The sequence below is a fragment of the Notamacropus eugenii genome, chromosome 2 (genome assembly GCF_028372415.1).
Source record: "Notamacropus eugenii isolate mMacEug1 chromosome 2, mMacEug1.pri_v2, whole genome shotgun sequence".
Lineage (NCBI taxonomy): Eukaryota > Metazoa > Chordata > Mammalia > Diprotodontia > Macropodidae > Notamacropus > Notamacropus eugenii.
Genome location: NC_092873.1, coordinates 272,483,780 through 272,509,882, shown reverse-complemented (window position 1 = coordinate 272,509,882; position 26,103 = coordinate 272,483,780). Strand labels below are relative to the sequence as shown.

General features: G+C 38.1%; 1 long non-coding RNA gene across 1 annotated transcript in view; it reads right to left on the bottom strand.

Moving 5' to 3' along the window:
• The window catches only part of LOC140527271 (uncharacterized), a 196,501-nt gene extending 171,516 nt beyond the window's left edge, over positions 1–24,985 (bottom strand). Inside the window, exons 1-2 of the long non-coding RNA XR_011974741.1 lie at positions 22,279–24,985; positions 20,535–20,616 (exon numbers count right to left, since the gene is read on the bottom strand). This is a non-coding gene — a long non-coding RNA (uncharacterized lncRNA). The remainder of the gene's footprint in view (positions 1–20,534; positions 20,617–22,278) is intronic.
• Positions 24,986–26,103: the final 1,118 nt, after the last annotated feature.

Genomic DNA, 26,103 nt, shown 5'->3' with positions numbered 1-26,103 from the left:
ACTAACCCTAAGTGCTGCTATGGAGCTGAGGGTCCTACTGCTAGTGTGAACAACAGGTTAGGCTCATGGACTTATGGGGCAGAATTTGAGACCCAGTTTCCTATCAAGCCTTCTTTTGGGAGTGTAGTCATGAAACATGTGAACGACTCCCAGTGATGATCCCAGTTACAGAGAAACTCTTGAGCAGCAATGGTTAGGATTTGGATTCAAGTCCTATGCCAAGAAAGATCACTTTTGCTTGTATTGCTTCCTGAGCTGTTCCAAAGCCCTCATGTCATTAAAAAAGGAACTCACAAGGTCAGGATCAACCACAGGTATTTAGGAAAAATAAGATTAGATCAAACAGATTAGGCTTAAACCATAAAATAATATATTTTAGAAACAGATATTAATTGTGTAAAGCTCAACACAGGGGAAAATGATAAGGATCATCAGTTCCTTCACCTTTCCCACAATGTATTTACTTTTTCTCACATTGTTATGATAAACTTCCCTCTCTTTAGTCTCATTGGATACATAGGTTTGAAGAAGGGAACTGCTTGAACACCTTATCACCTGTCAACTCCCTGTCCCACTCTTGTCACCACCACTGTTATCATGTAGCTGTGGGTAAAACACTACCACCTCTCTTTTCAATGTGTCCTTCTCTTCCTTTTGGAGGGCTCTCCTTTTGAGACTGGGGCAGCTAGATGGCACAGTGGATGAAGTGCTGAGCCTGGAGTCAGGAAGACTCTGGCCTCAGACACTTACTATCTGTGTGACTTTAGGCAACTCACTTCATCCTGTTTGCCTCAGTTTCCTCATCTGCAAAATAAGTTGAAGAAGGAAATAGCAAACCATTCCAGGACCTTTGCCAAGAAAATGCCAAATAGGGTCATGAAGAGTTGGACTTGATTGAAAAGAAAATGCCAAATAGGGTCATGAAGAGTTGGACTTGATTGAAAAGAAAATGCCAAATAGGGTCATGAAGAGTTGGACTTGATTGAAAAGAAAATGCCAAATAGGGTCATAAAGAGTTGGACTTGATTAAAAAACAGCTGAACAACAATTTTTTTGGATGCTACCTCAATCCCAAGGCATACAACACTTCCATGCCTGAAGAAATGAGTGAAAAACTCCACATCTAAAAAGTATATTTAGTTCCAGAACACTCTTACCCAGCCTATAAGAGATGTTACATTCTACCCCAGGATTTAGAATTTTTCAGTCCCTTGCAAAATCAGTTACAATAGACCTAGCATCTATATTTAAGCAATATAGCAACAAGTATATATCAATGTATAACAAAGTACGGGTGATTAACCCAGAACCTCAAAAGTTTGAACCTCTGAAGATTACGCACAGCAAATGGACAGCAGTAACACCTGCAAAGACATAGTACAGTGTAACACATCACCTGACAGCCTGCTTCCATGACCTCAGATCTAAATTACATGCAGAATGCAATTAAATGCCCATTTCACAGATAAATATATATGCATATATATAATATTATATATAATGTATTACACATATATAAAAACAATGCATACATATATATATATATATAATGAGCAAGTATAGCAGGAATAACAAATAGTTGCCCTACAAAACAATAATATAAGCTGAGCATCAGACTATATGCACTTAGCCACTAGCAGCTAAGTCAACAAATAAAACTATAAGATGAGCGTAACATCAATAAAAGGCCAAAAACTTATGAAAATATGATAAAAGAGGCATACTTACTATGTGCACCAATAAACACGTGTACACATACAATGTCCACACTGTAAGGCCATTATCATCAAATATGGTCATTACCATCATGCTGCATGAGTAATCATTTTCCTGCTTACACATGGCATATCACGTTAGTCTGATCACTGGGTAGATAGTACTAATCCTCTTTGAACCTCTTGCCTTATCAGCCTCCTATATCTGTGTGTTGATGGCATGGGCTGAACATGAGGATTATAGTACATACACATAAATCTGATCCTATGAGGGGCCCAGGCTAGCTAGCAGTATTACTCTCTTCTGAGGGATATGTTTGCATACTAGTACTGGACAGAAAAATGATCTATAGATTTAATCTTCTCCAATCATTTATATTAGCAGGGTATAGTATATGCCTGCTTACTGTATTCCTTCCTTACTTGACATGTCTGTTTCTGGTCCATCGTCTGTATTAGATATTCTTTGCATCACTAGCAGCAAATCTCTTTTGCTTAGGGTTTACTGAGGTGTCTTGTCTGAGTAACAAGAAACCAATGTCAATGGATTGCAGAATATGTCAGGGGGAGAGGAACGTAACGTGTAAGAATACCACAAGGCGGGACATGTCATGAAAGGCTTTGAATGAAGAAGGATTTTATATTTAATTCTGGAGGTGATGGGGAATCCCCATTGGAGGGAGAATGTGTTTATGAATGTTGCATATTGTAGATACTGTTTTGTACTACTGTTTTTGATAAAAATTGGTCTATTAGTTATATATGTGCCATGACATTCAAAAAAGAGCTTTTTGAAATTCTATTCTAAATATCCCCGTCTCCTCATATTGATTTGAGACATTAGTATGATTTTTGCCATTTTGTTAGATAGCCCTTCTGGCATTCCGATTGTATAAAGTTTCAATATCTTTGGGTTTTTTCAGATTTTTACTTTCTATCTTTAATTTGTACTCATTTCATTTAATTTGGTTTATTTCAGCTAATATGGACTTATTTTTATTTGACTGGACTTATGATTTCATTTGTGTAGGAAGCATCCTTTGAGGAAATTTGCCAATTAATATCAGTACCTTCTCAACAACTTAGAGAGGTGTTTTGGGGGAGGAGGCGGGGACAGAAGAGGGTCATAAGAAGTCAAATGACTTGACCAAAGTCACACACCAGTACAGGTCAAAGGTCGAACTTTAACCCTGTCTTTTTGACCCTAAGGCCAACTCTCTATCCACTATATTGCCACTTTTGCCTGTTTTTCATGATTGACATCATAGTATTACAGACTCAGTATTTCAGTAACATTTTTTCCCTCTGACAAGTACAACATAATGAAATTATCCTCCTCCTTCAAAGTACTTCTCAGATGTCAATGTCAAGCACAGTACCTTTTACATAGATGGCACTTAGTAAGTGTTGAATTGACCTGAATTACTGTGATAGAAATCTTGCACAAAGTTTTAAAAAAGTCATTTAAAAGGCATCAAGGTGTCACAGTGGATCAAGGGCTTGGTGTGGAGTCAGAAAGCCCTGGGTTAAAATCCAGCTTTAGATACTTGTTAGCTAGATGACTCCAGGCAAATTATTTAACCTCTATCTGCTTCAGTTCCTTCAACTTTAAGAGGGGGGTAATAATAGCACCTATCTCCCAGGGTTATTGTAAGAATCAAATGAGATAATATTTGTGGTTTGTTTTTTTTTAAGTAAGGGGAAGGGAGAGAATTTGTAACTGAAGTTTTATTTTTATTTTATTTTTTTCATTTTTAACACAGTTCATATCACATAACACAATTCCAACTTTTGGTCAAGTGATATTTCTTTTAAATCATTTACAATATAGACCACAAATGGATTTTTTTTAACATTAACCAACTGAGACATAAATAATAACTACGTATGCTAACTTCACAAGCCCTTGACCTAATTGTCTCTACACTGTTACAAAGAATTAAAGGACCCTAACTTATTGTTGTTGATCTAAAGTCCTAAGCCTAATAGCTTAATTTTAGACTTGACCTCAGATGTTCCCCTACAACAATCTATAATTTAATAGATCTGGTAATAAGCTTACAAATCTTTTGACTATAGGAAATTACCACTATGAGTAGGGACATTCGGAGCAGAGCCAAGATGGTAGAGTAGAAAGATGCATATACACTAGCTCTTTCCCCACAGCTCATAAAATACCTCTAAAGAAAGACTCTTAACAAATTCTAGAGCAGCAGAAGCCACAGAACAACAGAGTGGAGGAGATTTCTAGCCCAGAGTGACCTGAAAGACTGACAGAAAAGGTGTGTCACACAGGATGTGGAAAAGAGCCCAGCCCAGCCTTGGCTACATGGCACCAGGAGAAGCAGGACCAAGATGCTTCAGGGACAGAATCTCCAGCTGCAGCACAGACTCCTCAACCCACAGGCACTAAAGGTCAGTGAGAGGGTTTTTTCGGCTGGCTGAGAAGGGAGCAGGGTATCCTCATAACTCAGGCCTCCTCAGGTGGCAGCAGTGGAGTCAGCAGCAGACTGGGGCTCCCAAGGCAGGCAGCAGCCTGGCATCCATTGCTGAAATCCTCATCATAAAGCCCCCAAGGGAACTGAACCCTGTGTGGCAGCCCTGCCACCACCTGAGCAGCTGATCTTAATCTTACACTGAATAGTGGCCCTGCCCTCGCCTAAAGCCCCTGAGGGATTGGAGCAGCTCATCTGAATCTCAGCCCCCAGTGCTGGCTGGGTGGAACTGGAGGTGAGGTGATTGTGGAGAGGAAACTCAGAAGTCAAGCAACTGGCTGAGAAAATGCCCAAAAAAAGGGGAACAAAATAAGACCATAGAAGATTACTTTCTTGGTGAACAGGTGTCTCCTCCCATTCTTTCAGATGAGGAAGAACAAGGCATACTGTCAGAGGAAGTCAAGGCCCCTGCCTCCAGGGCCTCCAAAGGGAACTTAAACTGGGCTTAGGCAATAGAAGAGCTTGAAAAATGAGTTAGCAGCTTACTAAAGGAGAACAAAAAAAGCTGAGGAAAACAACACCTTTAAAAAGAGACTAACTCAATTGGAAAAAGAGGTTCAAAAAGCCAACTAGGAAGGAGAAGAAGGCTTTAAAAAGCAGAATTAGCCAAATGGAGGAGATGGTTAAAAAGCTCACTGAACAAAATAATTTGTTGAAAGAGAGAATTGAGTTCAGGGAAATGAATGACTATGAGATAAACCAAGCAGTTAAAAAACAAAACCAAAAGTTTGAAAAAATAGAAGATAATGTGAAACAGCTCATTGGAAAAACAGCTGACCTGGAAAATAGATCCAGGAGAAACAATTTAAAAATTATGGGACTACCTGAAAGCCATGATCAAAAAAAAGAGCCGAGACATTATCTCACATGAAATTATCAAGGAAGACTGTCCTGACATTCCAGAACCAGAGGGCAAAATAAATATTGAAAGAATCCACTGATCACCTCCTGAAAGAGGCCCAAAAAGAGAAACTAATATGAATATTGTAGCCAAATTTCAGAGTTCCAAGGTCAAGGAGAAAATACTGCAAGCAGCTGGAAAGAAACAATTTGAGTATTGTAGAAATACAATCCTGATAACACAGGATGTGGCAGCTTCAACATTAAAAGATGTTTCTTACACTCAGTTTTCCTATGGGAGGAAGGGGAAAGAGTTAGATGACCCTACTCTATTAACTCTTTATTTTCCTGCCATATCTTATTATCTTCTTTTTAGCATTAGCTATTCGATCTTCCTACATTTTCTACATCTATTTCCTTTATCCTGCCACCTGTATGTAGATACTACCTCCCAAAATTTTTTCACATTCACAAAGGTTCTATTTTTTGGTGAGCAGGGAGCAATATAGTTAATATAGTAAAGTATGTCACAATAGTAGCAATGGTAACAAAAATAAATGTCATGTTACTAATTACCATGAACATTTCTTTGGCTTATATTTGTTTTTCCCCAAAATCTAAAGGTCTGTGGCACCCTAAATTATTATCCACTGAACATGATCCCCTATCAAGTGAAATTCCTTATGAAATGAAATAATCCCAAAGTTTAGAATTAATGAAGAAAAAGAACTAATCTCAAAGAACAAGCATTTATTAATCACCTACTTTCTACCATGTTACAACATGTAAATAAGAACAGATTAATTAGTTTATATATATATGTATTTATATTGTCTTTAATAACCTTTATTCCCACCCAGGAAAAAAAAAATCTGTTCCCAAGTATCACTTGAGAACTCCCAGATGACTATGTACACAGAAGATGTAGACTAGTGGAAATGGAAATTAATCTCAGAGGGAAGGCACTAGCAGTGTGTGTGTGTGTGTGTGTGTGTGTGTGTGTGTGTATGCACGCATGCATGCACACACATGCGTGTGTGTGTGTGTGTTGGGGAAGAGAAAGGTCTTTCATAGAAGGAAGGATTTGAGTCTTTGGATTTGTCTCCTTTTTTGGCATTAAAGATATATATGTTCACACATGAAAAAACAGGAAAATTATAGATGCTAGAAAAGATAATGGGAAAATTAGAAGACTAATGCATTGTTGGAGTTGTGAACTGATTCAACCAATATGGAGAGCAATTTGGAACTACACCCAAAGACTGAATGAACTGATGCAGAGTGAAGTAAGCAGAACCAGGAGAACATTGTACATAGTAACACCCACAATGTGATGACTAACTTGATAGACATCACTTCTTAGCAATGCAAGGATTCAAGATAACTCCAAAGGACTCGTGATGGAAAATGCTGTCCACATCCAGAAAAAGAACTATGGTATCTGAATACAAACTGAAGCATATTATTTGCTCTCTTTCTCTCTTTTTTTGTTGGTTTCTTCTTTCTTGTGGTTTCTCCCATTGGATTATATGACTATATGAACAATATGACTAATGTGAAAATAGGTTCAATATGAATGTTAATGTACAGCATATATCAAATTATGTACTGTCTTGGGATGGAGAAAGGGGAGAGATGAGGAGAAAATCTGGAACTCAAAATCTTATGGAAGGGAATGTTGAAAACTAAAAATAAATTAATAAATTTTAAAAACCATATATGTCTAGTTAAAATAGTATTTAAAATATTCTTCACTGCACTCCTCCCTCCTATATGCTGAAAGTTGGGCTACTTTTTAACCCTGTTCTGTCTCTGCTCCCCATCCCAGATATACTTTTTATTTTTCTCATTTTGTAACATGGTGAAAACAATATTAGATAGAGAAACCTTTGTTGTCTGCCTATTTGTGTGAAAAGCTACAATTCTGTATAGTTTAGGGAAAGATATTTTTACACAAACAAGGACCACCAAAACCCATGGAGGGTCCTCAGAAATATTTGCCAGCCTGTAAAACTCCAGCCCATTTCACAATTTAGAGAAGCCAAATCACATTGAATACCGCCAGTAAAATGGCAAGAGATTCTAGGATTTGGGAAAGGTCTTCCAGAGAATTATTCTCTGTTTAACCCCCTTTGCATTCAGGATGATTCAGACCAGAGAAACACTTTGCCAGTTTGGAAGGGCAAAATTGAGAATCATTGAGGAAAAGAATTCTTCCCTACTCTCTGCTGAGTGCTTTAATTACAGAATACCTTTGCTATTGCAATAATTCAAGGAATCACAGCCTCCGAAATTTGGAAAGAGCCTCAGAGGCCATTAAGTCCAGCCCAGTTCTGAGCAAGAATCCTTTCTACAGCAGGGGTAGGCCACTACCTCCCGAGGCAGCTCATTATGCTTTTGTACAGCTCTGCTTTTTAGGAAGTTCATCTTTACATTGAGCCAAATATGGCTTTTTCACTTTAACACTCTCCTACTGTATTATTCTTTTCCTGCCATGTGAGGATGAGTGTTTTAACATAAGGGCTCTGAAAGGCAGTGTGGAGGATAGCTAGAAAGCCAGCCTCATGGTCAAGAAGATCTGGGTTCCAGTCCTACCTCTGACACATATTGGCTGTGGGACCCCCAGGCACCCCTCTACCTCTCAGTACCCCCAAATAATTCTCTAAGACTATAAATTATAAAGAAGGTGCTCTCCTACATTGGTCCTCATTTGGAATTTGAAATATGAAGTATAATACCCCTACCTAAGGGAGGAGGGGTAAAATTCTAATATTCCACAGACCAAATAATCCTCCCCAAAACATATTAATTATGTAGAGGAAAGTCTGACATATCAGGTTCCCCAATAACAATACAAAAAAAAAATCCACTGTATCAGAATCCCTGGGAGCAACTATCTGTGCAAATTCCCCTCTTTAACTTCCTTTCCCAGTGAACTGTCTAAACTACAATGAGTGAGATAAACAGTTATCAAATTATAAGTAAGATGCACCTTGAAAATGTAATGCAATAATTATTTAAATGAGTGCACACATCTCATCATTCATCCAAGAACTGCTGGGACTTTTCAAATGGTCCATTTTCAACTCCAATTTGCTGTCTCCTCCTTGCTGAATTAGAATTTGGTTAAAAATAAAAAAGGGGGCTGGGAAGACATTCATTCTCTTTTGCTAGCCAATAGGTCCCTCTAGTCTCAAGCTTTCAATGAAAACCATAATAAATTAAATGTTTGACAGAGAAGATGTATGAGTTAGCAGCCTTGCTTGATCTATATTTAAAGGGAAAACATAAAAACCATACTTTTGATGTAGATATTGGTCATTAGGCACAGGTTCTTAAATAAAGAATATAGATCATGTCACCCCTCGCCTAGGACTCATTCTGACTCCGAATCTACAGAAATTCCCCAAACCTATCAAACTGTACAAATGAAGGAGACACATACATGAAAAGCTGACAGCAGCACCAATTGGTTCCCCCCCAAAAAATTGCATTCTTCTTGATGAATACAAAATATCACATTGATAACAGATGAGGAAAGCATGGGATTCTTGATGGCACATGAGATTAAGTCAGCAGTATCCTTGGAGAACTAATCTATGCTTCTCCGAATGTTTGTATTTTTACATGGTAATAAAAAACTAAGCAAAAAAATGAACTGTGTAAAAACTGACTTTAGTAAAAAGGAAACAAACTGTCTGTGAAGGCAAAAGCCAAGAATCTATATTCTTTTGGAGGACCAGAAGGCAGATTGGAAGAATTTGGTAGTAGCACAGCCCAAATAAAACCACTGAATGAAGTGACCCTAGTAACAGTTCTGTCACAGACATGTAGGTACAAAGTATATCCAGCCTAAACAACTAAGAGATGGCTTTCTACTCTTGTCAGTCAGCCAGCAAACATTTATTAAGTCACTACTGTGCACTAGGCTTGTGCTAAACACTGGGAATACAAAAAAAAAGCCAGAAGACAGTTTCCGCCCCCAAGGAACTCACAATCTAGTCAGGGAGAGAAAACATAAAAAGAAGCTGAAAAGCGAATTGGAGAGATCAGCGTTACCCAACATTGGAATGATAATAACCTGCAGTCAGGTGGAGAATTATAAAATGGCTACCCCGGACCCCTCCTTAAAGAGAGGGTTTGGGAGAAGCCATCTCTAATCAAAGGGAGAGAAGGAACCCAGGGGCAGGGGGTACTGAGGATGTGTGAGCTTCAGAGTTGATGTGATTCTGCAGAAAGATGAATTTCTGGAAAACAGCGATAAACTCTGGTGGGAGGGGGGGGGCATCCAGGGAAACGATGAGATGGCTTCCCTGGGCCCCCGTAGGGATAACATTTTATTTTGCTTTATAGTTTGCCAAGCACTTTACAGATACCTCATTTGATCTTCACAACAACCTTTTGAGATTACTGCTACTATTTCCATGTTGTAAATGAGATCATTGAGGTTAAGAGAGGTTAAGTGATTTACCTGGAGTCACAAAGTTCCTAAAAACCTGTGGTCAGATTCAAACTCTGGACTCCCTGGTATGCTCCACACCACCGAGCTGCTTCAACTTCTTTTTTGCTACTTTAATGTACGTTATTAATTCAACAAACTTTTATTAAAAACTTATTATGGCCAGGCATGGAGGCACATATCTTTAGTCTCTGTTGTTGGATTAGAGTTCTGAGCTACAGTAGGGCTAAAGCAGGTTATGTGTGCATTCCAAGTCCATCACCAATATGGTGGACCCTCATGAGCAGAAGGTCATCAGCAGAAGGTTGGAGGTTGGAGCAAGTCAGTGTTTCTGTGCTGATAAGATTTGGGATGAGATGCCTGAGTGACCAGTGCCCACTTCTAGTCTGAATAAGATAGAGAGGCCCAGAGGAAAAGAGAAAGGAAAAGAAAAGGGAAAGGGCAGGGGAAAGGGAAGGGAAGGGAAGGGAAGGGAAGGGAAGGGAAGGGAAGGGAAGGGAAGGGAAGGAAAGGGAAGGGAAGGGAAGGGAAGGGAAGGAGGTAGGGGAAGGGAGGGAAATGGGAAGAGAAAGGGAAAGGGAAAGGAAAAGGGAAAGAAAATTATATTATATCTTGGGTCTTCCCACATCCAAGGATAGTACCCTATCCATTACTTATTTTCCCTCTCTAATTAATCCCAACTTTGGGTATGTTTCTGATGCTATTGTACATACAAACACTTTTAATGCTATCTCTCTTATCTCGCCCTGCACTACATCACTGAATAAAGGCAGGGTGTGGGGGAATTTAAAAATCAAGTATAAGCCTAACTAGGGAAGAAACATTTGCCAACATCCACACAGCTAATTTTATGGCAGTTTTCCTCATACAATTGGCCTGAGCCTCCCTTTCCTGATTTATCTTTTACTCCCTCCCAACATGGATGTTTTACTCTGAATTCAATTCCAATATTCATTCCACAGCACCATATTGTGTTCCTCTCTGAAGCATGTTGCCTCTCATGCTAAGTGTGTGAGACAGGTACAGTCAGTTCCACACAGGAGAAGTACAATCCACTCTATGAAATTAAATACAATATCTGAAGAGCAGAATCAAAGATTTCATGGAGAAGTTGGTTAAAGGATAAATATATTTTCAGCACATGGTGGGAATATAACAGGGTGGGCATGAAACTAGTATGTCCTTCACAGTATCTAGAACAGTATTAGATCTAGAGTATTAATGAATATTAATAATAACAGTTAATAACACTAATGGATACTAATTTGATTAGACTCAAAGAAGAGAATGGAGCTTAAAATGTCTCACTTGTCAACATAAAATGCCACTGAAGTTTGAGAAAGTATGTAAACTAAGCACAAACCTTGCCAAGAGATTTTATAAAAACTCTGAGTGGAAATATATTTTCTTTAAATTAGATTTCCATTTTGTAGCAACTGGTGATGTAGAACTCTTCACACTCTGACTTGTTGAGATATATAATTGAGTGGGAACAAATATCTTGCTAGTCCAAGGCATTTCTAAGCCATGCTGCCTGAACGGCAGTTGTCATTCTCATCCTCTACCCACCAGAACCTTGGACTCTGCCCTTGGTTTGCTGAACTCCAACAGGTGAATTTCTATTGTATCTTATCTGGAACTAGGCTTCCCTGTCCTTTTCCAGCCATTCTCAAACCATGGTACCAGAAGTGTAACATTCCCCCTCCCTAGGTCCTGTTATGCATTGTTTTCCTCCATTGAAATATAAGATCCTTGAGAGCAGGGACTATCTGTCTTGCTTGTATTTGTATCTTCAGCTCCTAGTATAAGTCCTAGTGTTTTTAATAAATGTGTAATGATTTACTCTAGACCTTTTCTTACAGAGAGAAGCTGATTTTTTCTAATGATTCCAGCTGGAGACCCCATTCTGGTGTGCTCCCCTCATGTTAACTACTAGTAATTAGCAATCCAGTTTCGTTTAACCAATTAAAACCAATTACATCTTACAAAGGGATGTAGTAGGAAAAAAATTACAAATGTTTCCTAGCACCAGAGGGCACACTCTCCCCCAAAACACCTTGGTTCTTGCAAAGAGTGGACTCATATTTAATGAAGGTTCTACATAGCATTCAACCTACCAAATTCATTTCTACATCATGGACAATTACTGGAGAAGTCTTCTACTTTGCTACCACTGGACAGGATCAAGCAGTTCATTAGCAATTTCTCTTCTTACCATATGATTTCTGGTAAACCCCAACATAGACTCCAGATTCCATACTCTTACTGACTCATTCTCCAGAAATTTCAAAGGTCGTAATCATCTCCAAACTATTTCACCAAACAGCAGACCAGAACAAATGCAAAGAACCAGAAAACAGAGGCCCATATTCCTAGACTACATGTTGGCTTTGAATGATGAGAGCCTAAAGTCTCTCTCCTTTTTCAATATTATTTGTCTCTTACCCAAATAGCAACTAGATAGGAAAATGACAAAGTAAAACAAAGGATCTCACCTTTGCTAATTTCTTTTGAATGCATCCTAGTTCTACTACATGGCCAAATTACTAACCTGTCTCTTTATCACGTGGTTAGCAAACCAGAAGCAGTTACAGAATGTCTGATGCACATACTTCAATCATGCCTTTCCATATTGGCTTCCCAGCATCTTCCATATGGGTCTTTCCCCATCCTTAATCAATTAATAAATACTTTTACATTCATCATTTGTTCAAGTACTGGTCACAGTGATTGCTAAAGGGTCTACTTGACTAAAAAAGAAACCTATTAAGAATCCAATCTGTCGTGATTTGGATGGAAGAGTAGAGATAACTCTTTTCCCCCTTGGAGAGAGAATATAACATAGAAAACAAAAGAATTCGATTTTCAAAAATCTCTGCTTAATGATTCTTGTGTTAAATATTCCTTACATTTAAAAATCTATTTAGAAGTGTGTTACATAAAACTGAAATTTAGTGTTAATTGATCAATATACCTTGGGATAGATGGGTCTGTTTTATAATAACTCATTCCTCAGTTTAAAAAAAACTTCATAAAACTACAATTATACCAGACCCCATGACATACAGATATTTAAACAAGACCTATTGATGCTTAAAATTGATTGATATCTCAGCACCTCTCTATCAGAACTGATAGAAGACATCAACCCCTCCTCCCCCTGCCCTTATCTTGAGTGTCCTATTACCTTAGGCAATCCAATAGAGGTGATATGATTTTAGGACATTTCTGAAAATAGTTTCTTTTATATATATATATATATATATATATATATATATATATATATATATATATATATATATATATATATATATATATATATATATACACACATATCCAACCACCTGCATAGTAGGAAAATCACAGGAAGCAAATAACATCATCCTGGCACGAGTCACTGTAGCCAGAAATCTCACAAGGTAATGAAACCAATTCCATACTTTGCTGGTAGCCTGCGACTGGAGGGTAGCAACTGGAGGGTCTTGATCATCCTGCAAGTGAAAGCCTAGAAGAATTTCTGAATTTAAACAAAAGAGAAAGGGAAAGCTCCCTGAGTTTGCTGTTCTCCACCATCTAATTGCTGTTCTGATTCTATGCTCATTCAGGTGTATGACGCTCTACTGGACTTCGTGAGACCAAACTGAGACAGAATGAGAAAAATCATGACCAAGCAGAGAAAGGCTATGATTAGATCTACAGGAGGCTATGGCCCAGAAATTTGAATTCTGAGCTCTGACAAACAAGGCCTTCCAGACTTGCCTGCTAAGTTCCCCTATGACTCCCACTGATGAGTGAGTGGTTCAGCTTAACTGCAGGATGCCTGGGAAATTCAAACTGTTATCTACAACAGAAGGTGGCCAAGCCGCAGAAGCTTTAAACTATCCAAGCTGCATGGTCATGTCCTGATGAGATTTGGAATATGATAAGCACTCTGGTAGTCTATCCTCCAGGAAGGGAGGCAAAGGCACTGGGTCCCAGGAAATACCAGTCCCCTGGTCAGTACTTACAGACTCCATCTTCTCAAATCCCAAATCCAAAGAGAGGATTTAGGCAATGTGTTTTTGAGCTCAAAACCTTGCTTCAAGTTTAAGCATTTCAGACAAGATTCAATAAAATTTTTAATCTAATTTTTGTGCCAGCAAAGCCCCTATAAATCAGGACAAGCCCTGAAAAATTGAAGAGGCGCCGTTTTTTATTGAATCCATAAATCTACTAAGAACTTAGCGCTTAAAGAGCAATTTTAAGTGTGTTTTTTAAAAATAATTAGTGTGAGAACAGGCAAGGAAATAGAGCCCCAGAGTCTAGAAGCCTTATGCAAATCCCCAAAGTCAGAGGTATTTGGGAAAGGAAAATTGCCTAAGTAAAATTGTTTAAGTTTAAAAAAAAAACCCTCAGAGTCTAAATGAAACAATTTCAGACCTTTTTTTTTATTTATTTGTAGAGGTTGGAGGGTCGTTTTCTTGGTCTCCATTTAGAAGACATAATGCCATGGGTGCAAGTTACCCCAAGGAGGTGATACTGCTAAAAATCAAATCACTTTGAATGAAAGCATTAATTCCTTTACTGTCTGTCACTATATCACAGGCTGTGGAGGATAGATGTTCTAATTGAAAAATAACTCATGGGTATTGTCTGTGGCAATGTATTGTTTAAACCTCTTTTGAATCAAATGTACTTCTTGAGTCAAGGGACAGATGAAAAGAATTTTAACAATAAGAACTATTCTAAAGTGAAGTGGGTTGTCTCGGAGGTGGGGGGTGTCCCCTCACAGTAGGACTTCAAACAAAGGATGAATGACAATTATGTACGGATGATATAGTGGAATTCATATGCAGGTATGGGTTGGATTAAAAAGATTCGTCCTCAGAAGGCCTGTCCAAATGTCCAGTTCTGTGTATCTGTAATTCTGAGCTGGGGGGGGGGGGGGGGTGTTGGAGGTTGTGGGGGAATGGATAATATGTGGAGCACACTCATTTGAATGCCTGAGTTTGAATCTTGCCTTATGCTAACTAGCTGCATGACCTTGGGCGAGTTCCTTAAGGTATTAGTGCCTTAGTTTCTTCATATGAATTAGGAGAGAGTTGGAATTGATAGCCTCTAGGGTCTCCTTTAGCTCTAAATCTTGAATCTAGGGAACATAGGTAATAAAAATTCTTTAAACTCATTACAACAGGCATTTACTAAGTGCCTGCTAAACACAAGTATAGCTCTAGGTGCCAAGGAGCTGTAAAAAAGAAACTTACATTCTTCTGAGATGATAAAAATGTACACATATAAGTAAAGACAAGATAATTTTGGTGAAGGTAGTATTGACTGCTGTGAGGATCATGGAAAGTATTATATAGGAGGTGATACTTTAAAGAAGCTAAGTTTTCTGAGTAGTTGAGGTAAGGAGAAAGGATGCTAGAAATATGACAACAGTATGAAGAAAAACATAGAAGGAAGAGATAAAATACTGCACAGAGTAGTGAGTAGGCCAGTTTGACTAAAATGTTAAATATGAGGAGAGTAATATGAAGTAAATCTGGAAAAGTAAGCTGGAGAAAAACAGTGAAAAGCTTTAAATACCAACAAAGGAGTTAGCATTTAATCCTAGAGGCAATAGCACTGTAGCTTCTTAAAGGAGAGTAACATGGTCATACCTATCCTTTAAGAGGAATATTTTGGCAAATGTGAGGAGGGTAGATTGAAAATGAGAGACTGGAAGCTGAGATAGCAAAACAGGCCTATTTCAACAAGTCCAGGAGAGAGGCAATGAGGGCCAGAAGTAAGATGGTGACAGTGTGACCAAAGAGAACAGGTGTGAGAGATAGACTGGGGGTACATATGACAAAACCTGTCAGCTAATTCTATATGGAGGGTAAGTGCAAAGAATAAAGAATGATTGCAAATCTGGCTTACTTTTAAAATGGCATTGCCCTTAATAAAAATGGAGAAGATAGGGGGAAGAGAAGGTATTTGAGGAAAGATTACAACTTTCATTTTGGACATGTTGAATTCGAAATGTTTGTGGGACTTTCACATGGAGATGTCCAGCAATTTTCTGGTGATGGAAGAGTGGAAGTTAAGAGAGAGAGTTGAGGTCCTAGGTGTATAGATTGGAGGGTAATTGGCCTAGAGATAATAAATAAATAAATCAATGGAGTTTGATGGGACCAAGAGAGCAAATTTATTTTTTTATATTAATTTTATTTATTTTCAGTGTTCTACAATCACTACCATATAACTTAGATTTTTTCCCCCTCCTTCCCTCCTCCCTCCCTGAGATAGCATACAATTTTATATAGGTTCCACACATACATTCCTATTAAATACTTTTTCACTATAGTCATGCTATGTAGAAGAATTACAATGAGTGGGAGAAATCATATAACAAACCAAAACGTGATAGACAAAAAAAAAATGGTCTGCTATATTCTGGGATTGAATTCCACAGTTCTTTCTCTGGATGTTGACGGCATTTTGCCTTAAAAGACCACTGGAAATGTTTTTAAGTCCTTGCATTGCTACCAAGATCCAAGTCTACCAGAAACAGCTCCAAGAAAGCAAATTTAAAGTGAGAAGAGGACTCAGGACAGTGCCCCAGGAAACATCCACACTTAGCAACTTATACATATAGATCTTATTAAAAAACATCAGTCAAAAAGATAGACGAATTAGGAGAGGGCACATAGACCAAGAGCAGATTGCATTCATAGGAGGAGCAGGTTCTACAAGTGCTACAAAGAAGTCAAGATGAATGATGACTGAAAAGAAGTTCTTTCGATTTGGCAACTGCAGGATCACTTAGAGCCATTCCAGACAGGTGAGAAGTCAGAGTATTATGAGTTACGAAGTGAGTAGGAGGTGAGGAAATAGAGGCAGAGATAGGCTTTTTCTAGGGTTTTGGCTATTAAAAAAGAAAGAGAAATAGAAGGTGATAGTTTTGGGGAATGTCAGGATTGAGTGAATGTTGTTTAAGGATAAAGAAGACTTGCGTGTTGGTAGTATCAGGGAAGGAACCGAGCCCCTGCTGAGAAACAGTAGAATATGGGATTTAAGGAAGGAATAGGCATGTGATAGAAAGTCAGACAGGGAAGGATTAAGGGTTTGTCATGTATCATAGGGGCCCAGCTGAGATTAGAAAACATAGTTTTTGCTGTTGTAGAGACATTTCCAGTCATGTTAGACTCTTTGTGACCCTTTTCAGGGTGTGCTTGGCACAGATACTGGGGTGGTTTGTCATTTTCTTCTCCACCTCATTTTGTAGATGAGGAAGCTGAGGCAAACAGGGTTAAGTGACTTGCCCAGGATCAGATAGTCAATAAATGTCTGAGGCTGGATTTGAACTCAAGTCTTCCTGACTCTAGGCCCAGAACTTTCCCATTGCACCTCCTAGCTGCCTGTATACCTTGGTAGAGGGATCTCATTAACATAGTTGTGTGATTTCTTCCCCTGGCATTTAGTAGCACACAGAAAAGAGATGATGGTTAATTCAGGGTTAGGGTTGGCAAGGCATGAGTTAAGACAGAATGAGGAGAACCAGACAATTAAAGGATAGAAGACAACATAAAGTTGAACTGGGACACCAGAGCATCAATATTTCAAAGGGAGGAAAGTGAAAAGAGAAAAGGGGTAATGGATAAAGAGGAGGGAGACAGAGTGAATGGAAGACAAAGAGCAGATTTAGGAAGAATGGGACAGAAAGAGATATGGAAGGATAGGCAGTCGTCACTTAGGAAGCTGTTAGAGTAATTCAGCTGAGAAAGTAATAAAGACCCTTTTTAAAAATCTTCCTCAGGACTGTTACTATACAATATAATCAATCTCTTTCCAGGAATCATTAGCCATTGGGGACCTAGTCACCATAACTTTTCCTGTAGATTCTGTTCACTCCCTTTGCCATAGAAACACTCAGGGAGGCAGTCTCAACTAAATTCCCCTTTATCCAGTCCCCTTTTTACTCCTCTCCTATAGTTTATCCAATCTAACCAACACAAACACACTAAGGCCTTTCCTAATTTTTGTTCAATTACTTCAGTAGTGTCTGACGCTTCCTGACCCCATTAGGGGTTTTCTTGGCAAAGATCCTGGAATGGTTTGCCATTTCCTTCTCCAGCTCATTTTACAGATGAGGAAACTGGGGCATATGGAGTTAAGTGTCTTGCCCAGGTTCACACAACTAGTAAGGGTCTGAGGCCAGATTTCAACTCAGATCTTCCTGACTCCAGGCCTGGCGCTGTATGCAATACATTGCCTACATGCTATATTGTCCTATTATCCTAATAGACCTCAATTAACCAGAGGTCTTATTGTGCACACTTTTAATATACATATAAAGCTATGAATGTCAAAAGTTAGTAGAGACTGTGTTATAGTATCATCTATCCAACTATTAACTAGTTATACAACTAGTGTACATCTAAACAACAGTTATATAGATAATACTATTCATATTTTTCATACTCACATATGAAAAAATCATCTTATAGGAAAAAAGCTCCACAAATGTGTTACACTAAAATATTTTAAAATATCCATAAAAAAAGGCAAAGAAAAAACAGCATGAGATTAATTAAATAAAAATAGAACACAATCGATCTTTTGGCCCTTAGAAATTCATTAACTCTCACTGATTGAATTTGAATAAATCAGATCTATACTGTTGCCTTCAGAGGGAATTATGCTGCATTTGGGCTGCAAGACCAAGCTGGTAAAGAATCCTCAGAAAGAAATATCACTCACTGAATCAGTGTATAACAAGGAGAGAAGGCAAAGGATCAGAAACTAAATGACTGGTATTTTATGATATGAATTTTAACTGACATTTAGTTAGACCTTGTGTACCTTATCTCATGCCAGCCTCATAACAACCCTGTAAGGTGGGACAACTACTGGTATCCCCATTTTATAGATGAGGAAACTGAAGTAAAGAGTGAATACAAGCATGCAAAGTTACACAGCTCGTGTCAGAGGAGGGATCTGAACCTAAGTTCTCTCAATTCTAGGCCTACCACTCCCTGCTATGCTACTCTGCCTCCTATGATGATATGATGTCAACAAGAGGGACTGACTATAAGAAAAAGAAACACAGATATCTTCACCCAAACAGTCCTTGGGACTATCCTGATGACACACCTGAAATTTTAAAAAATAAATATTACTTTCTTGACTCTTGACTCTCTTGACTTGTAGCCTGATTGGAATGGTCATAAATGATCCTATCCTTCCTAACCAGTATCCATGGAAACTTCCTGTACCATACCACTGCTAAACTTGGGAACCCTGCCATCTGAATGAATCCACTATGACAGTGAAAAGAACTTTAGTTGCACTAGACCAAGTAGATCCAAGAGATTGGGATTCACTCACTAGAGGAAATTTTCCATAAGAAGATGAGAACTATGAATCTGTGGACTAGAGTTGTCAAATATCAGAACAGTCTTCCTCAAAAAAAACTTAGCTCCCTGACAAAAGAAGACCTAATATGAGAAGTTCAAGCAGAGGATGGAGATGAGAGATATTACAGAAGGGATTCCTATAATTTGGACTGTGACCTCTAAAACATCTTCCATATGTCAGATTCTGCCATTTTAGTCTATGGTTTTATGAATAATCCAGTTTGCCATTTCAAATAACTGAGAAATGTAATCTGCCTCCATATATTGTATTTGGAGGATTTCAGAAAAGGAAAGACACTAGTGGTCATGACACATCACAGAATGTCAACTAGTCTCAGTACCAGTGAGCACATGCCTATGCAAGGCCCAGGCCCTAGGACCATGGACAGCTGCAACCATTCTTTCACCAGCTTACAGTCTAGACCTTCTAGCAGTTTTTGGAATGGAAGACTGGTTGGTCTCTCTATGATATTGTCTTCCTCCAGCCACACACAGCTCTGGGGTTTTAAGGTGGCTTATAAGTGGGAATAAATCATTGATGTGAATTTCTTTCCTCTAATTTGTTATTCTTGGCTTCTCTTCAGGCATCTCTTGGCAGTCAGAAAAAAGAAGTAAGTTACCACTCAGAGACTCCTTTGTGAGAAGATTTAAACTATATCAATTTCAAAGAGAGTCAGGAAAAAAAGAGCTTCTTTCAAAAAAGAGGAATGTAAATCAGATTAACTGATTTAAGTAGAAATAAACACATAAGGGTTACTTAGGTACTGATAAGCTTTTATGGCTTTTAGACAAATATAGGATTGATGTACCTCCTATTTAAAGAGAGGCTTGCAGAATTAAAATTTATTAGCTGAAAGAATTGTAGGCTCACTGGAGACAAAGTGTGAGATCCTACTTTTTGTGAAGTCAGAAATTCTGCCCAGAGCTCCTGTTTGGAGACAAGTTCTAAACCAATAGGTCTCTTAGCCCTGGAGCCTGGAGGATGTTTACCAGTTTCTTAGTATACTGCCAATATCTTTCTTCCTTGGGCAGCATTGGAGAAGTACTAGGGACTTTTCCCCAAAGGTTTTATATAGATGAGCTAAATAAGGCTCACAGTAGCAAAAGTTTTAACTTTGCCTTTTGGGGTATTTGTGTGTATGTGTGTTGGGGGTGGGTAGAGTTAGACATCCATATTTTGTTGTACTCAGGTCCCCTAATATTCCAATAATGTTTCTTTACACCCAGGAGACTAGGGAGTTGAAGTTTCTCTTTCATCTGAGAAAACACATTGGTCTTTTCCTTCCCTCCCTTCCAATTCTGCACCTAAAAACATGAGGAAACTGAGCCTCAGGGATATTTTTAAAAGCTTCCCAAGATATGTCATATACACAAATAACTACACTTCAAGGGTGCATATGATAAAAGCCATATCAATCTCACAGTGTGCTATTCAGAAAGAAAGCTCACTTCAGCTGGGAAGGACAGAGAAGTCTTCAAAGTGATATTTAAGGTGAGTCTTGAAAAATAATCAAAATTTGGAGTGGAGGGATTTTTATGGGGGAAAAGAATGAGGGCTCAGGCAAAGCTGTCATGTCAGCACCTCCTAAAATACTTGACACATTATCATATTAATATATATAACATGCATAGACATATCATATACCTTTCTAAATGAAGATGCCTGCTGTCATAGCTTCATGAATCCCAACAATTCAGTTATTGTTTGTCATCCCTAGCTTCTTTATCTGTAAAGTAAAAATAATAACAGCACTTATAAGGTTGTTTTGAGGATCAAATGAGATAACATAACTTTGTGCTTCACAAAGTGCTACATATGTGCTAGTTGATGATGGTGTTGATGATGGTAGTGGTGGTGGTGGTGGTGGTGGTGGTGGTGGTGGTGGTGGTAAAGATGAGTGGTCTGAAAAGGAGGAATGTTTTTGCTTTGTTTATTACCTAACCATGTATATAAACTATACTCAATTTTTTTTGGAAGAGTAGTCAGTTAAGGCTTTTGATTTCATCTATTTGGAGAATTCTAGATGTGGGAAGTCCTTCCATTAGCTGCAAAGTTTCTAATCTTATCTCAGAGAGTAGTAACCTGAGGACACTCTGTAAAGTTAGTCAACTTTCTCATGGTCACACAGCTAGTACGTGTCAGAGGCAAGAACTGAACTCAGTTCTCACTGACTCCAGTGATGTCTCTTCATTATGTCATATTGCCTGTCATCTTTAACTTAGGAAGTGCTTAATAAATGTTGGCTAAGGTAATTAAACTTCCTCTTTTGGAAATGACAACTTTGTTTTGTTTCATCTTTCTCATGGTTCCTCCCTTGGTTCTGATTCTTCTTTACAACATGATTAATGTGAAAATATGTTTAATATGAATGTATATGTAGAGCCTATATCAAATTGCATGCCATCTTGGGGAGGGGAGAAGAGAGGGAGGCAGAGAAAATTTAAAACTCAAAAGTTTATGGACCTGAATGTTGAAAACTAAAAATAAATTAATTTAATAAAAAAAGAAAAACATGAAAAATGAAATGATGACTGCCACATGATCTCAGAAACTGAGCTATATTTTGGCTTAAATTAAGCTATTCTCTTCAAAAAATTGTCCTCTCCCTCATAATCCCAACCACATTCCTAATAAATGTGTTTTTTCTATTGCTGTCATGTCCTAAAAACTTGCAATAGTTGTACTTTCTGTTTGGACTTTTCAGCTCCCATGCCTTCCTTTTATCTTACTAGGTTGGAGTTGTTATTATCCCCATTTTGCAGATGAGGAAACTGAGGCTGACAGAGGCTAAGTGACTTGCCCAGGATCACAGAGTAAGTGTCTGAAGTCAGATCTGAATTCAAATTTTCCTAACTCCAGGTCTAACGCTCTACTGTACCACCTAGTGGTTATGTATGTGTATGTATTGTGTGCATGTAATATGTGTGTACATATATGTGTGTTTGCCAATATGTATATAAATATATGTAGACAACTGTATGCATGCAGGTACATATACATCTGTCACTTAAGATAGAACCTTGTGGGTCTCCACTGATATTGAACCATGAACAACTACTCTTTGAGTCCAGACATTTAAACTGTTTTGAACCCATCAAAATGCATTATTTTTGAGTTCTCATCTCTTTCCCCCTCTCTAACTTCTCCATAAAAATAGGTGATATTTTATTGTGTGTTGCTAAAATTGAGGTAAGCTATAACTTAAGCATTTCTCTCTTCTATAAGTATAGCAATAATGTTTAAAAAAATAACAAGGTTAGTGTGGCAGGACCTGTTATTGAAGAAGCCAGGCAGGCTCTATGTAACTGTCACTTCCTTTTCCAGATGGTTCCTAACCACCTCTTTAATGGTCCATTCTAGAATTTCCCCAGGAGAATCTGTCACTTACTAGTCTGCCCTTTGCAGACTTTTCTCTTTCTTTTCTTGGAAACTGGAATCTTTGTTCTTCTCCAGTCCAGTGGTACTTCTCCCATTTTCCCTGAATTTTCATCTTATCTCTCAGGTTTCAGCAGTGACATCTGACAGTTCTTTCTATATCAAAAGAAGTAATTTGTCTGGGCCAGGTATCTTGAATTCATCAAGGCCAGCTAGGTCCCCTCTTACTATCTCTTTACTTTTTTTGGCTATCAACCACCTTCTAGTCATTTTTGTTCTTTCAGTTCCAGGACTAAGGTCATTCTCCTTGGTGAAGCAAACAGAAACAAAATAAGCAGTGTGGCCTTCTCTGAGTGATCAGTTGTCATTGTCCCATCCATGCCAAGCAGAGGTTCCATTCCTTCTTTGACTCAGATCTTTGAACAAACAACACTTGTTAAAAACAAACAAACAAAACAGAAAGAAATAAAAAATTATTATGTTGTCCTACCAGGGGTGGGGAATCTGTGGCCTCCAGGACACATGTAGCCTTCTAGGTCCTCAAGTGTGGCCCTTTGGCTGAATCCAAACTTCACAGAAGAAATCTCCTTAATAAAAGCATTTGTTCCGTAAAACTTGGACTAGGTCAAAAGGCTGCATCCAAAGACCTAGAAGGGCCCATGCGGCCTTGAGGCCACAGATTCCCCACCCTTGGGACTTTCCTTTCCAGGCTCAGCTCATCCTGAATTTTAATACTCTTAGCACTATTTTTACAGGACCACACCATACCCTTATATTCATCCTCTGTCACATGTCTTTTAAATAAAAATATTAATTCTTTTTGTAAAATATCTTGTAAATATTTCAAAATTTAAGGGAGTTGCTAAGTTCCATGTATATATACATGAGTGTTTTGAGATAATTCCCATTTGTGTTACTTATCAGAATCATTTCCCTTTGTGTCTTCAGAATTTCAATCCTGAGACCTTCCCTTCCTTCCTAGGATGACTTTCCCTGTAGATTTTTGAATCCGTGAGATTCTGCCTATCCGTCCTCTAAACCCTTCAGATGACTGTCCTCAAATCTGGAGGGCACGCACATCAAACTATGACTGACTGTCTTTTCTGATCACAGCCTCTAGGAGGGAGTAGTCACAGTCCTCCAAAAATAACTATCATTTTTACAGCTCTGTAACACAAAGCACTTTATCTGTGTTATGTCATTTGATCCTCACAACAACCCTGTGAGGAGGAAACTGAGATTGAGAGAAATTCAGTGCCTTGCCCATGGTCACACAGCTAATAAGTGTTTGAGATCTTCAGACTCGGGTCTTCCTGACTCTTAAGTTTTGTGCTTTATCCAGAGTTCTATCCATCATACCAGAGAATCTCTAACTCTTTTGTTTCAGGCTCTCTTTATACTCTTAAAAATTATTCAGAACCCCAAAGCTTTTATTTATATGAGTTAGAGCTATCAATATCTACTATATATGATATTAAGATATTTTAAAATGTTTAGTTCACTTAAAATTACAATAATAAATCTATTACTTGCTAACATAAATAACATGTTTTTATGAAAAAAAACACTATATTTTCCAAAAGGAAAACAATTTGGTGAGAAACAGGGAATTGTTTTACATATTTTTGCTAGTTTCTTAGAAGATGGCTAGATTCTCATATCTGCTTCTACATTCAATATGTTTTGATATGTTTGTTGAGTACATGAAGAGAATCCAGCCTTACATAGATACATAGTTCAAAAGAGGGGAAGTATTTTAATAGGCAAATAATGTTTTAGTATTAATATAAAAACAGTTTTAACCTTGTGGATAACCCTCAAAGGGACTTGGAATCCCCAAAGATTCTGAGGTCTACACTGGAGACTGCTGCATTGCATCATGTTCTATCCACTACCCTATGGTTCCTATTGCTTTCTATAATTTTCATCTCAATAACTTCCTCTTTGTTGGTGAGAATAAGACCTAGAATAAAATTTCTCCTTGTCAGTTCTTCTACATTTAATTGACATTTCTCATTACTATTACCTCACATCTCTGTGTCAGACCTATGAACTGTTTCCTGAATTCATCTACTTCCTCTTTGGATCCAAGTGTTCTGCAGCATATTCCAAGTACAAAATCATTTTACAAAATCATTTCCGTTTCTTCCTCCATTGATTTTCACCCAAGTGCCATCCATCATACTTCTCTCCACCAATCCCTGAATTTCTTTTACAGAGGTACACAAGTCTACCTTCTGAATACCCAATCCTCCCATCCTTCCTTCCAGCTATCCTGCTTTTATTTTTAATGAGGTATTCCTATTCTATATTAAAGTTTTAGCTTTCATTCCACCAAGTCCTACTTATTAGAATAAATTAGTTTCTTTGTGTTAAGATATCTCATTCTTCTTGCTTGTTAGTTAAACTTTGGATATTTGAGGCCATAAATTTTAATACTATCTTCTTTCTTGAATTTAGTTCTAGGCAACTAACCAGGAGTTCTGAACTAAAACTACCCTCTATGTTGTTTGACTTGGGCAGATAATATGTAGGCAGTTTTCTCCCTCTACCATATTTTTTAGTTTAAAAACTTTTTTAATGATTTCCAAGACACCCATAAAGTACATTAGTATCTTGGGCTCTAAGTTGCCTTTGTTACTGGTTCTTTTGGTCAGGAACCAATTGTTCTTATATTTTGGTTTGTTTTTTTTTAATGTTTATTTATTTATTTTTAGTTTTCAACCTTCATTTCCACAAAATTTTGAGTTCCAAATTTTCTCCCCATCTCTCCCCTCTCCCACCCCATAACACCTTGCATTCTGATTACTCCTTCCCCCAATCTGCCCTCCCTTCTATCACACCCCTCCCTTCTCTTATCCCCATCTTCTCACTTTTCTTGTAGAGCAAGATAGATTTCTATACCCCATTACTGGTATTTCTTATTTCCCAGTTGTATGCAAAAACAATTCTCAACATTCGTTCCTAATACTTTGAGTTCCAACTTCTCTTCCTTGTTCCCTCCCCACCCATCGCCACTAAGAAGGCAAGCAATTCAATACAGGCTATATATATGTAGTTTTGCAAAAGACTTCCATAATAGTCATACTGTATAAGACTAACTATATTTCCCTCCATCCTATCCTGTCCCCCATTTATTCTATTCTCTTATTTGACCTTGTCCCTTCCCAAAAGTGTTTACTTCTAGTTACTCCCTTCTCCCATTTGCACTCCCTTCTATCATCCCCCTCACCCCACTTGTCCCCTTCTCCCCTACTTTCCTGTAGTGTAAGCTAGATTTTCATGCCAAATTGAGTGAGCATGTTATTCCCTCCTTAAGCCAAATGTGAAAAGAGTAAGCTTCACTTTTTCCCTCTCACCTTCCCCCTTTTCCCCTCCACTGAAAAAGGTCTTTCTTGCCTCTTTTATAAGAGATAATTTGCCCCACTCCATTTCTCTCTTTCTGTTCCCAATATATTCTTCTCTCACCCCTTAATTTTATTTTTTTAGATATCATTCCTTCTTATTCAACTCACCCTGTGCTCTCTGTCTCTCTCTCTCTCTCTCTCATATATATGAGTGTGTGTGTGTGTGTGTTTATGTGTGTGCAATCCCTCCAACTACCGAAATACTGAGAAAACTCTCAAGAGTTACAAATATTATCTTTCCATGTAGGAATTTAAACAGTTCAGCTTTAGAAAGTCCTTTATGATATCTCTTTCCTGTTAACCTTTTCACACTTTCACACTTCTCTTGATTCTTGTGTTTGAAAATCAAATTTTCTATTAAGCTCTGATCTTTTCATCAAGAGTGATTGAAAGTCCTCTATTTCATTGAATGACCATTTTTCTCCCCCGAA